General features: G+C 47.7%; 1 pseudogene; it reads right to left on the bottom strand.

The window, feature by feature from the left end:
• Positions 1-9,507: 9,507 nt before the first annotated feature.
• On the bottom strand, positions 9,508-10,278 carry LOC150021708 (ubiquitin-ribosomal protein eS31 fusion protein pseudogene; annotated as a pseudogene).
• Positions 10,279-10,568: the final 290 nt, after the last annotated feature.

Raw genomic sequence — 10,568 nt, forward strand, 5'->3', positions numbered from 1 at the left:
TGACAGCTGCAGAAAGTACTCTCAGGCTCCCTCAGTGCCCCCCACCGCATCCCCCAGCCATGCCCAGGGAGCCCCTGTTTCTTGCACACTGCTCTCTTGTCCATATCCAGCTGGCAACCAGTGCTGACAGTCCCAGCTGGCTGGTGGGGCAGGCAGCTGGGGTGAGAATTTGGGGGGAGTCAGCATTCCAGGCTCTCTTTCTAGGGCCTCTCTCAGTATTTGACCTCCTAGCAAGGAGGTACCCAAAGGGATGGCCATTTCCTGGTCTGGGCCCCGAAGGGGACAGGAGGGGACACACCCAAGCAATCAGTCCCTTTTCCCCACTCCATGTCAACCACTATCCAAGGCTTGTAGAGTCAGCCAGGTATAGCCTCTTCTCTGTCCCAAGTGAATTGCCAGTCTGAGTATGGGACCACAGATAATGGGCAAGGTACGGTCAGGCCGAGGGCCACCAGAGCTGACTTCCCCCCAAACCCCAGCAGAAAATGCCCACAGCTCAGAGAAGCCTACTGCCTACCTCCCACCAGGTACCAGTGGGAAGGCAACCCAGGGGCCTGATCTCGGGGGACAATTTCAGCAGGATTTCTCCCTCTACTGCAAAAGGGGGGCTGATGCATCTGCATGGCCAGATTAAAAATTCTGGCCACCCCCTGAAAGATGTGCCCCAAATCCACCAGAACTCCATGCCTGACTCTCCCTTGGACCACAGGTGAGAACAAGCCTCAGCAATCTAGCTGTAGGAGGCTATAAAGAAAAGTGGGGTCAGGGGTCAGAGCTCAGGCCAGCTCTTGGACCCCAGCCCTGGAAAACAGCACCCCACCTTTCAGCCCACCTTTGTCCTGTCAGCTACTGCCCTCTGCCGGCCAAGAAAGAAAGTGCTTGATCTCCAAGGGGAAGGGAAGTGGTCCCATAAATATGTGTGATCATTATTTTCTAAAGCAATAAACCCAAACCCTAGTGCTTCCAGGGCTCTCATAGGGCGTTAAAGAAAGCCCAAAGGGCAGCTTACTTAAGATCCAGGGGGCCCAGAGACACTGAGGCAAATGTCAGCATCAGTAATTCACCACTGATTCACCCCACCCCCTTAACTCCCCACAGGAATACCCATTCTTCACCCAGCCTATCCCCCAGGATCTGTGCTGGGGCCCAGGAGCACAGACACTCCTTCACTTCTGGGAGGCTGCTGCAGAGGGCAGGGAGGGACCCTCAGCTAACCAGCAGATGATGGGGGCTAGGGCCTGGGTAGCTGGCTATCTAGCTGGCTATCCCCTGTGCTTTCCCCCATTACCTGCTGTCCCTCCTCTCCCCCTGTCAAGCGTTGAAATGCAGATCTCTCCCCCCAGGAACCCAAACTCCCTGCCTTAAGGCCAGGGAGGGGAGCGGAGTCCTCCAACAGCCTCCGCCCCTCCAGCTCACTGGCAGCTGCAGCAGCGTCACTGCCCTGTGTCCTGAGGGGCCGGGACTTGAGCATCCTCTAGCGTCTACAAGAAGGGCAGGGCTGCTAATGCACCTCAGCCAAAAGAGTCCCGGTCCTTGCTCCCACCCCCGCATGCACCCCACAGCCTTCTATCCTGGCAAGAGCCCAGGTGGTCCCCGGTGGTCACGGTCTTTCCTGCTGGGACCATGGCAAGCCCCTCCCCCAATCCTGTCCCTTGCAGTGCAGTGCCACAGGCTGACCCCCAGAGAGAGCCAGGTGCCAGGCCCCACCTTCACTGACCACGGATCACAGCTCCCCGCAGCCACTCGGATGTCTCCAGCACCCCAGAGCTCCACAGCCACAGTTTGGTACTGGGGATTCAAGGGTCCCCATATTCCATAATAAGGGGGGTGTCCATCTAAGAAGCTCACAGAAGAGAAGCACCCCTGTCCTGACTCAACCTGAGACTGCTCCCTCTAGACACAGGGCCTGAAGCTTAACTCTCCACCTTTCCAGCTTCCACTGAGCTCCAAGAATGAGGCGTCTGCCAGGCTCCCTGCTGCTCCACCCACTCAGCTTGCTGGACTGACTCCGCTCTGGGCTTCAGACCTGCCCAGACCACTCCTGGCAGTGGTGGGAGCCACGCCTCCAGCCCCGCCCCAGCCCCCACCCCTGTGCCTCTTCTCAGCCCGCCTTGACATTTCCCTGCCTACCCACTCCCCCAAGACAGAACAGGCTGTGCACATGGAAGGGCAGGGAAGAGTACCAGGGCTGACCTTTCTGGCCTCAGAAGAGTGCCTTGAGTGCTCACAGTCGCTGCAGGGGAGCTTATCCAACACCTGCCACGCAGAACTCTCACCCAGCACTCAGGTTGGGCCATTGCTAGCAGAGGAAGTCCTACTGCAGAGGCTCCTTTTCTTCTTCCAGCCTCCAGGGCCTCAAGGCACACCACATACCCTCTTATTTTGCTGGCATCTGACTCCATAGTACCAGGTATTTAGGGCTGAGCTCAGGGCACCTTCACTCCTTCCGGGGCTGGGGCAGAGGAGGAGAAAGAGGCTGAGACACCCCCCCCCCCACTCCCTTTGACAGACACACTTCACCTCAAGGCTGAGGAGAGGCCCCAGGAGGGCACTGGGTGTGTTTTCCACAAAGCTCACTCTCCTCACAAGCTCCTTCTTCTCTACACTGAAGCATGCAGGGATAGGGGACGACCCTGCCAGGAAGCAGGTCTCCTCTAGGCAGAAGCCCCTCTGAATCTTACTGCAGCTATGGCAGAAACTAGTTTTGAGAGCAGCTGCAAGAACCCAAAGTCAGACACTGTGGAGAAAGAGGCTGAAGATGCCAGTTCCACTCCTTCTTCTGGTTGGGTAAAGGGTCTGATCCAAACCATTGCCCCTTGCTGCTTTGTCCCTACCTCCTCCCTTAGTAACCCCCAGCCATCTTGCTATAAGATATCCACAGGACCCAACCTGCCTCTAGGATTTGGGGGATCCAGCCCACAAACACACACCTGTCTGGTCTGTAACTTGCCCCCTTATCTCTAAAGGGACCCTGGAGTAGCCAGGAACCTGCTGTCCACCCCCTCCCCAGCCTCTCCAACAGCATCAGTGAAGTGACAAACCCACACTGAGGAGCAGACATGACATGTAATTTCCGGCCAAGCGGATTTTTCCAAAACAATCTACCGTATTCTCGGGAATATATGCCAACCCCACCTCCAAGCCAGCCCTCTCCCACCTCTGTCCTCCCTCTTCTCCAAGCCCTGGAGGGAAAACAACACACGGGGTTGGGGGAGCGTGTGGGCTTATAGCTCCTCTCGGAGCCAGAGGATTATCTTGCCCCCACATGTCAGTCCCACCAAGCCCAGTCAGCCTCACCTCACCCTCTGTGACCAGGACCAAGGCCAGACTGGCTCCCCTCAGGACCTCATCCCAGAGGGAACTGCAGGCACGCCCACCCCTTAGGGTCAGCCCAGGTCTGACATCACACTGGTCTGGGGAGGAGGCTGGCCAGGGGCCAAAGGAGAGAAGGGGATGATTCAGACACCATGGCTGTTCACACCCTCTCCATCGCCAGGACACAGGGGCCTACCCCCTCCCAGGGAAACTTGGCATCTGAGGTCCTGAGGACAGGCAAGGCTGAGGCATACTTGCCAGCGGTGCTGCGCCCACAGGCCCGGAGTCTAGCACTAAAGCCTCTTCACCCTTCTCTTCAACTGCTGGTGTTGGTGTTTTTTAAGACTTGAAGTCCCCCTTCCTTTCTCAATGAATGCTCTGTTCCCTGGGGGTCATCCTCTTTCCTATGACTACAATTACCACCCTGTGCTGTCTATCTCCATCCTGAGCTCCAGAAGCTCTAGACCCACATTTATAAACATTTACGGGACAGCCCCACCAGGAGGGTGCATAGGTATCACAAATTCTGCATGTCCAAACCGAGCTCATCATCACCCACTTAAACCTGGCTAACGTATGCTCCTATATCCTGTCTGAAAACATCATAAGCCAACACCAAACAGGCTAGAGACCTTACCCCTTACCGCCCCCCCAACCATCAAACCCTTCCTCACTGGGATGCCACAAAATCTTGTTTCTGCCTCCCCATTACTCCTCCCATCAATACCATTGAGATCAAAAGTCAGACAGAGCTCGGCTGAAATCCTGGCTGTCACTTGCTAGTTGGGCAACTTTTGGGCAAATTACTTAACCCCTAAGCCTCAATTTTCTCATCCGTAAAATGGGGATAAATAGTACCTCCTTCATAGAATGTAGATTCAATGAGATAGTGACTAGCAAGCACCTGGCACATAGCTGCCTACTGTCATTACCGTCATCTGAACACAGCCACTCCCCTGCTGTAACTCCTCACTGAGCCAGATACAAGGCCCATCAGGATACACTCCTTGCCTATTTGTCCAACTCTATCTCTTACCATTTCCTTCAAAAATCCAGTAAAGCAAGCACCTTCATGGGAAGAGGGGTTGCCAATCTCTTTACAGCCACTCCTGTCCCAGACCCACTAAGCTACTTTGCTCCCACAAAGCCGCGTCAGCCCCAGGGACAACATAGCCCATCCCAAAGGCAGAAGAGTCTTGAATCTGCCTTTCCTTCTCATGGGAGAAAGGGGTTGGAGGAAGAGGGAAAGAGGGGGTGAGGTAGGGAGGCAGGGAAAGCAGGGGAGAGGACTGGAAGGGGACAGCAGAGTGACAGGGAGGGAAGGCAGAGCAGACACGTCAGACAGAGGGACCCTTCTATGCATCATCTCCTTAGACAACAGTGAAGGAGCTGTAACTTTCAGAGATGAAAGGAAAGGATCTGACTAAACACCATGACACAGACCAACACTGAATTCAACACCTCCCCACATGTATTAACTTGGTCTTGAAAGTATTTTGTAACTATTTCATGCTCCACCAGCTAAACACTGGCATGCCAACCATGACACCCAGAGACAGGACACTGAGAGCCCAGATACATTCCTGGAGCACATCCCTCCCCCGCACATAAACATCACTTGAGTGTGACAGAGGATAAATTCCTGCAGCTGTCTGGGTCTCATGCGTATGCACACCACAGTGTATGCACACCACACATGCTGGACTGCTGCCTCTCGCCAGTCCTCTGGCCCAGGCATCATCACAGCACCAAGGCCCAGCAGTGACTCCCAGGAAAGCAGGAAGGATGTAGTCCCAGAAGCCAGCCACTCCCAGAGCTTTTCCAGGACTGGGCAGAGGCCACCCAGCTAGTCACCCTGCCTGCTGGCTCAGGCCTCATCCCACCCCCACCCCTCGGGGAGAGCCTAGAGCTGAAGCGGCTTATTGTTGGGCCCTGGAGGTGGGGTGGGGAAAGAAGCCAGAGCTGTGTATTGTAAATCATTTATTTGACAAAGGGGACTGCTCATCCCCTGGGGACCCTATCCACACCAGAACCCTGAGAGTTAAGAACAACCAGTGCAGGGCAGGCTGTGGGGCCCAAGAGAGGAAGGGTCTGAACCTGGGAGTAAGAGAAATGTCAGGGACTTCTAAGGTATTAACGATACTTTAGACCCCACCATATCCTGCCCACTGATTTTACCAATGGAGAAACTAAAACCCTATATTGAAAGGGACTTGCCTGGTCCAAGGCACTTAACAACCTGTCGTAGGAAATGGCTCTCCAGGAGTTGGGGGAGGTCAACAGTTCACAGTGATGGTAATTCTCTTGTGGACATGGAGAGGCAGCCCTGCAAGGTCAGCGGCCCGGAGAGGAGACCCTGCCTCATTAGAAGACACAGCATACACAAGACAGGCAGGGACAAGAACCCAGTGCTCTCACACCCAGATGAGGCCCTTGGCTTCAGGGTTCCCAGGAGGTACAGCTGCTGAAGGGAGAGATTGGGCCAAACCTCTCACCCCATACCTTTCCTCAGTCACTTACCATGTACCTACTATGTTTGTACCTTAGTGAAAACATAGGGTTTTGGGGAAATAGAAAGAGAAGTCATGGCCTGGGTTCTCAAGAAAACACTATGTAGTTTCTTTATTAAAAGATTCATTTTCATTGAACGATTTAACCACCCTATCTTATTCCCATTTTACAGATAAGGAGATTGAGGTTCTGGAGCGGTGACTGTGGTCACCCAGAAAGCAAGAGATGAAGCCAGGATTCAGTCCATACACAACTGTATACTACACTGCTTGGCTCCAGGATGCAGACCCATGGAGGGGAGAGCTAGAGTTTTATTCATTAAATGTATACTGTACACTGAATAAATTCATGGATTCTCTATGTTTAAAGAGGTGGAGGTTCCAGGAGAAGGCTGTAGATTGCATAAATGCACATATTTCACTCCTTCCCAAAACTCCACCAAAACTACAATTTAAAAAAAATGGATGAGAAGAACAGTAAAGACACCACAACAAAACTTTGGAAACTGGAAAGCAGCTGGGCTAGTGACAACTGAGAGGATGTGCTCTACCAACACTAGAGTAGACCGACAAAGGAGAAAACACAAGATACAGGAAATAGGAGAGGCGACACAGAAGGGCCGGGAAGGAAATGTCAGGATACTGAAGGCAGATCCCAAGATGACAGCTAAGCATCATGATAGAAAGCAACCAATCCTATGTTGCATCAGGACGCAAGGTTCTGTAACTTCTTTAGAAAGATAAATTTGATAAAAGTATCTAATGGAAAATGACATCTTGAGAAATTTAGACAATTACTGGAGAGTTTGACCAAAGTAAAACTGGAAAGATTGAAGAAAAATTAAGATATATCTAGAATGGACTGAATAATGGGAAGCGTTAACGGGTGGAAAGGTGGAAATGAGGGAATTAAAAGTCAAATCCTCATCTTTGACCAAGATGGAATAACAGAGATCAGATTTAACCTCCTCGCTGAAATAACAACAAAAATATGGATAAAATACACAAAATTGTTTAAAGACATCAGACATCAGGAAACAAAAGACAGTGTTACCTATGAGACAGGAAACAAAGGAGCTCAGCCCTACAGCTGGGTTTCCAAGCTACAGCATGGGAAAGGGGATCAGTAGGACCCTAAAGAACTCCCTGAGTTGGAAAGATGGAGCTGAGAGCCTGGGGAGACTCAGTTGGCCAAAGTTCACAGAACAGATCATCAGAAAAGAAAGAGCACCATCAAGGCCTGTAAAGGCCTCCCTCAAATATCCAGCTGAGAACTGACCATCATATGAATGTGCAGAAACTACCCAAGGCTTGGAAGAAAAACACCCAAAAGAATTAGAAGTAACAATGCCTGGTGCTCACAGGCTGGGAAAAGTACCGGTTCCTAACTGCCAGGCTGGAAAAGCTATGCACTGGGTAGAATACACAAACGAGTCTTGCCTCAGCAGTGGGGAATTATTAGCCCTAGACTGAGCATACCTCTGGTCCCATCTAACAAATCTTAAAAACAAGACCCAAGGGGCTCATACTGTTGCCAAGTCACTTAACTACATCCCTGAATCAAGAATATTTACAAAAATGAAAAAATACACAGCAACCAACAAGACAAAATTCACATTGTTTGGTGTCCAATAAAAAATTACTAGGCATGCAAAAAAGCAAGACACTATAACCCATGAGGAGTAAAAGCAATCAATTAAAATCAACCCAGAACTGACACGTTAGATTTTGTAGACAAAGACATGAAAATAATTGTAACTATTTTTAAAACTCTAACTAAACTTCCAGAATAAAAACTAAACTGTATAAGATGAAAAAATAAACTGAATGGAATTTAAGGCAGATTAGACACAGAGAAGGAAAACTGGGCGAATGTGAAGACATAGTAATAGGAATTCCAAAATGAAAGAGAGGGAAAAAACAGATTCTTTTTTAAATGAAGGAATCATCAGTGAGCAGTGGGACAACTTCAAGTGGCTTAATGTTACAGAATGGAGGTACCCAGGGGTCCTCAGAGCCTGCAGGCTGGGGGATGGGGAAAAGGAAGCAGCTTTCAGGATGCCTTCACATGCCTGTGGCTGGTGGCTGGTGTCTTTGTTACACAAATGGCTTTGATGCATCCAAGGCCCGGGAAGATGGGAGGCGTCTTGGGCCAGGGGATGGTATGGAAAGAGCACACAGAGCCTGTGTGAGGTTCTGTGAATGGTCAGAACTGGGTACCATGCCCACTGCGTCACAGGATACAGTCAGGGATTTAAAAATAAGCAGCAGACATTTTAACTGGGTGTTCTATGTGATTTTGAGAAGGTACACCATGCGGCTTTGAAAAGAACACACACCATGCGGATTTGAGAAGGCTGGGAATCCACGCGGTTCTGGATTAAAAGCTGGCGGGCACCATAACACAGACAAGGCCTCCCCAGTCAGAATCGAATGATTGGCAGCTACCGGTAAAGCTGAACTGTGTCTAGGAAGTAGGGAAAGGGTATCTCTAACTTTTCTAAAACTAGCCTGGTTTGGTAAGGGAAGGCAGAAATATGTGTTTGTGGGTGTTTTAAGGAACATAAGACTTAACGGCAGAAATCCGCAAATAATCTAAATCTATATAACTATTAAATAAACAATTCTTTTTCTTTTCACTACACTCTGGTATTGAGAGTTATAATTCTGGCGGCGGGCAATCGGGCCCTTAACAAAACAGCCTGTGGGTTCTGTTTCAATCGGAGGGCCCAGAGGTTCTGTTACATTAACACATATATAATTAGAGTGTCTGAAGAAAGGAAAGAGTTGGGAACATAAAAAATATATATATTTGAAGAAATAACGGCTGAAATTTTCCAAATTCGATTAAAACTGTAAGCTAATTTACACAATGGAATACTATGCAGCAGAAAGAAGGAACTCCTGCCATTTGCGACAACATGGATGGAACTAGAGAGAATTATGCTTAGTGAAATAAGCCAGGCAACGAAAGAAAAATACCATATGATATCACCTAATATAGGCGACTAATGAACAACACAAATAAATGAACAAAACTGAACAAGGAACAGAGTAAGTTATCAGGGGGGAGGGGGAGAGGGAGAGAAGGGGGGTAAGTAGGAGAAGGGTTTAGTAAAGGAACTAGTATAAATAACCCATGGACATGGACAACGGGGTAAGGGTTGACTGTGGGAGAAGGAATGGGCTGGGGGGGGCAATGGGGGGAAAAATGGGACAACTGTAATAGAAAAATTAAATTAAATTAGAAAACAACAACTATAAGCGAACAGGATCAAGAAGTTCACTAACCTCCAAGTACAAGGCACATGAAGGAAACTACATCAACATACATTATAATCATTCTGACCAAAATCTGTGATAAAGAGAAAATATTAAAAAGTAGCTGGGGAAGTGAAATTCCTAGGAAGAGGGAAATTTCAAACTCTTAAAGCATATATTCCAATTAGAAGTTTAAAAGCATCACATGAAATTATAAAAAAAAAAAAAAAAGTAGCTGGGGAGGGGAAGAGAGATACATGTTACATATAGAGAAACAAAGATAAAGATGATAGAAAATTCTTGCAAAAACAGTAGAAATGAGAAGACAATGGCACAACATCATTAATGATCTAAAAGAAAAAACTAGAATTCTTTTCCAATGGAAGTATCTTTATTGTTAATTCATGTCCTTTTTTTTTTTTTTGGCTGTTAGTTCATGTCTTTTATTAACTCATACACAGTTACTTATCTTCTTGTTTGTTAAAGCAATAGGTCAGACAATATTTGCCACAATAATATCTGTCAAAGTGGCTAGCCATAAAAACTCCAGCACCACATTCACCCGAAGGCCACTCCCAACAAAAGCGACTGATTTTGCCATTCTCATCACCTTGTAGTATTTCAGTACAGTCAGCTTAATAACCTTTTTTCTCTTATGCTTATTCTTCTGGGGGTGGTGTTTAAAGACTTCCTCTTCCTTTTCTTAGCACCACCACCAAGTCTCAACACAGGATGAAGAGTGGACTTCTTTGGAATTTGCAGTCAGACAAAGTACATCCATCTTCCAGTTGGTTGCCAGCAAAGATCAGTCTTTGCTGATCAGGAGGAATTCCTTACCCTGGATCTTGGCCTTGACAATTTCTTATGTATACAAGGGTTCAGCCTCGACAGTGCTGGTCTTCTCTGTAAGTGTTTTCATGAAAATCTGCATCTTGGCATTGGTTCCACCATAGATGGCGGATCAGAAAGTGAAAATATCTTTTCAAATAAAGGCTAAATAAACTTTTTAAACATATAAAAGTTGAAAAAATTCATCATCAGCAGACAGATCTAAGCTATAATAAATGTTAAAAGTCCTTCAAATGGGAGGAAGATAATACCATATAGAAATATTGATCTCTGCAAAAAAATGAGCACTGGAAATAGCAACTACATAACTAATAGTTAAGACATTTTTCTTATTGTTTAAATTACTTTAAAAGAGAAATTAACTGTTTAAACAAAAATAATACAAACGTAGTACGGTGCTTACAACATGTACAATTTTTGACAATAATAGCACAAAGGGATGAGAGAAATAAAAATATACTATTTGTATTTTAAGGCTCTTATACTAATATCACTTGGAGGCAGACTTTGATAATGTAAAGATATATATCATACCCTGTAGACATTAAAAAAAGGAAAACTATCCTCATAAACAGATGCAAAAATTCTTAACAGACTTCTGGTCAAGATGGAGGTGTAGGTAGACACGCTTTG

Source organism: Furipterus horrens, unplaced genomic scaffold (assembly GCF_987537825.1).
Source record: "Furipterus horrens unplaced genomic scaffold, mFurHor1.1.pri manual_scaffold_1, whole genome shotgun sequence".
Classification (NCBI taxonomy): Eukaryota; Metazoa; Chordata; class Mammalia; order Chiroptera; family Furipteridae; genus Furipterus; species Furipterus horrens.